Raw genomic sequence first — 3075 nt, forward strand, 5'->3', positions numbered from 1 at the left:
GATTAATTTGAATATTTTCATCCAAATTAACACAAAAGACTAAAAACCATGTCTAAAAGATTATGAAAAACATGTCGACAGAAGTAACTTTGAACTTCTGTTATAAAATAGCTGTGTTTGTTTGTCTTGAAGCGAAAAGATACAACACTTTTATTCATGCTCACATAATTCAGTAACCCATAACATACTTTGGGGGGAAGAGGAACTCAAACTGTACTTAATTTCAATTAAAGTGTTAATACCAATACCAGCCGACTTTTGAATACATTTTTCTCAAGTGGGTTTTCCTCATCATGAATCAGTACAACGATTTCTTGCTGGTTTCATTTCCATAAATTTTCTTTCTAGTATACAGTATTACATTGTAAATGGCCCCTATCAAGAACTCGTACAACCCAAATTAAAAGGACATCTGTATTAGTTTTATATTATGATTTTATTTCCTACAGATACAATCGTTCCGCTTTAGCTTCTGCAATCGTAATTAACAGAAGCAGTGACTGAGGGGTTTTCGGTTGGAAACAAGTTGTGTAAAGGAACTGCTGTATTATTTCGTTTCTGGATATAATAGTACATGTTTTTTACATTTTTAAGAGATAAAATAAATTTTTCATACATTTGGGTTGGGTATTGACAGCAAATATAATTAAGCAAAAATAATAATTTTAATGTTAATTCCATTATAATATCTTACTTCTCTTTTATAAGACGAAATATCAATATTTTTAGGCTTCTTGTTCTTCACTAACTTTCCGAAATTCTTTTCTTTACGTTTAACGTTGCTAAGATACTCTGTAGTATAATCAGTATTGACGTCATTACTTGAAAGTCATTGTTAAATTCTACTAAGTAGATGTCCAATCACAGCCGTAGAAAATATGCAGGTGACAATACACATATGTTATTTTTTTAATGAGTGTTTTCCCACAAGACATTAAAAGAAAAAATTGGATAAATATTAACAAAGAATTGGGAGTTCGAATTTACCCGTTACATAACATGCTCGCTCTTTTATCCTTACTAGTGTGTATTCTTTCATTCAAAAGGACGTTATAAAGTTATTAGCTGCTCAAGAGTACGAGTCAAGTACTTTAAGTCCCAAGATATACCAGGTCGCTACGTACTAAAGAAAATTAGTGACGAAGGTATACGATTTTATGTAGAACTTATATAATTGGAGAAGTTAGAGGCAATGAAAAGAATTGTAGATTATGTGAAATGGAAGCAGTAGTCAGAGGGTGAATAATTTATTAATATGAAAGGGATATATCATATGACAGTGTCTTTCAGGATGATAGAAAGAGTGCTATTAGTGTTAGAGTAAAAAATAATGAATTTACTTGTTATGAACCTATTATGTTGACAAACAAATTTCAGAATTTGGATTCTGCATATGAACTGTTGGAGAAAATGAAAACAAAAGGATCAGAGAAGGATATGGAAGTTGTAGGAGATTTATCGACAAGATATATGGTTAGAATAATCTGTTGGTAAATGAGGACAAAATAATTAGATTATGCTATGTGGGAGAACAGGTGGAGAGTATAACCAAGAATTAACTGTGTAAATGAAGTTATAAGTAGGTCACTAGGGTTAAATGTTAGGTTTAGGTTTCAGTAAGTAAACTGTAAGGATGAGCAGTCTGACTGGACTTGTATCGATCAAGTTCATCGGAAGAAGGGAGCTCTTGGAATGGGTGGTTTACACTTAAATACTGTAGCAGCTGGCTTGTTTTCTAAGACTATTAACTCAGCTATAAGGGAGGTTTTAAACTAAAACTAAACAGTGGTGAGGGCCAGAAGAAACTTAACACAAAGAGAATAAAAATTTAGCACTAAAGTTAGTACAGTAGTAGAAAAGGATAGACTTGATTGTTACTGTTGTAATGCTAGGAGTATAAGAGAAAAAGTATATGATTTTGAAGCACTGGTATTGGAAATAAATTTGGAAAAATTAGTTTTTCAAAGGAGATGTTTGTAAATGATGTCCATAAATTTACAGAAAAAAAATTCATTAGGAATTTTGAGTAATTCTTTTAAATTTTAATTCTAAGTTGAAAATTGGTAGACACTTTCAAAAGTTTAAGTTTACTAGGGATTGATTAGACATAACTGTTCTCATCTTTGTTCACAACTAATTATTTTGTGAACATCATTTCATTTTTATGAAACTTTTTTGCTACTGTGTTGTCTTAATGGATTACACTGACTATGTTACGAGTTTTCATTCTTCATGGTTTTCCTTTGTCTGTAAAGAAACAATGTGTGGATGACGCTTTCACTGAAGCTGCATTTTTCCAGAATCTAAAGAGAGAAACATCTTTTCCTTCACAGGGCCTGGAGATCAGAGTCAGTTAAAGACAATGTGGCCATATCCATTCTTTCCTGCAAGAGTGATGTTATTTTGGAAATAGTTCTGTCTAAAATGAAGATCTATATATATGTTCACATCCAAACCTTTTTAATTACTTCAAAAGAATATTGAGACTGTAAGTCTTCTGATATGGTATGCTTAAGCAGCTTAAACAATTCTTAATTTTTATTTACATTCACTTCTGAATATCCTGAAGTAAATGCGACAGAAAGGACATAAAGCAGGTATGGTTAAGTGTTATCAACTGAGAATTAGTACACTCTCTTATTAGGTATATAATAATGTATATAAATGTGATGTAACATTTTATAAAGTGATACATAATACAGTTATGAATATTGTAAAATATATTTTAAATTTTAATCTCCAATAGCTGTTTACCTATAAGTCGTCATAAAATAAAAGGTTTTGTTCCAAAATATGATACTTACGGTTATTTTTTGTCATTTACAGATTTACTTGTCTTACTGTTCCACGAAAAGACAGTTACTACAATTTCATAAAATACATGCCAATCTAAGATCACTCATAAATTAAGTATAATGAGCTCCCACAGACACACAAAAAGTTAATTATTCCAATTAGTTTAAGATCGTAATACTAGCCCATGAACAGAAGTTTGCTCATTTATCAGGTGAAGTATACATTCACAATTCAACAAGTATATTTCATTTGTAACTATTAAAATATGATGAACTTTGT

At 30.7% G+C, this 3075-nt stretch overlaps 1 long non-coding RNA gene across 1 annotated transcript; it reads left to right on the forward strand.

Moving 5' to 3' along the window:
- The first annotated feature begins 1341 nt into the window (after positions 1-1341).
- Positions 1342-2792, forward strand: LOC143251229 (uncharacterized). The gene is made up of 2 exons (XR_013028541.1): positions 1342-1473; positions 2256-2792. It is a non-coding gene; the product is annotated as an uncharacterized LOC143251229 (long non-coding RNA).
- The last annotated feature ends 283 nt before the right edge of the window (positions 2793-3075 follow it).

This window comes from Tachypleus tridentatus, chromosome 5, assembly GCF_004210375.1.
Source record: "Tachypleus tridentatus isolate NWPU-2018 chromosome 5, ASM421037v1, whole genome shotgun sequence".
Taxonomy (NCBI): domain Eukaryota; kingdom Metazoa; phylum Arthropoda; class Merostomata; order Xiphosura; family Limulidae; genus Tachypleus; species Tachypleus tridentatus.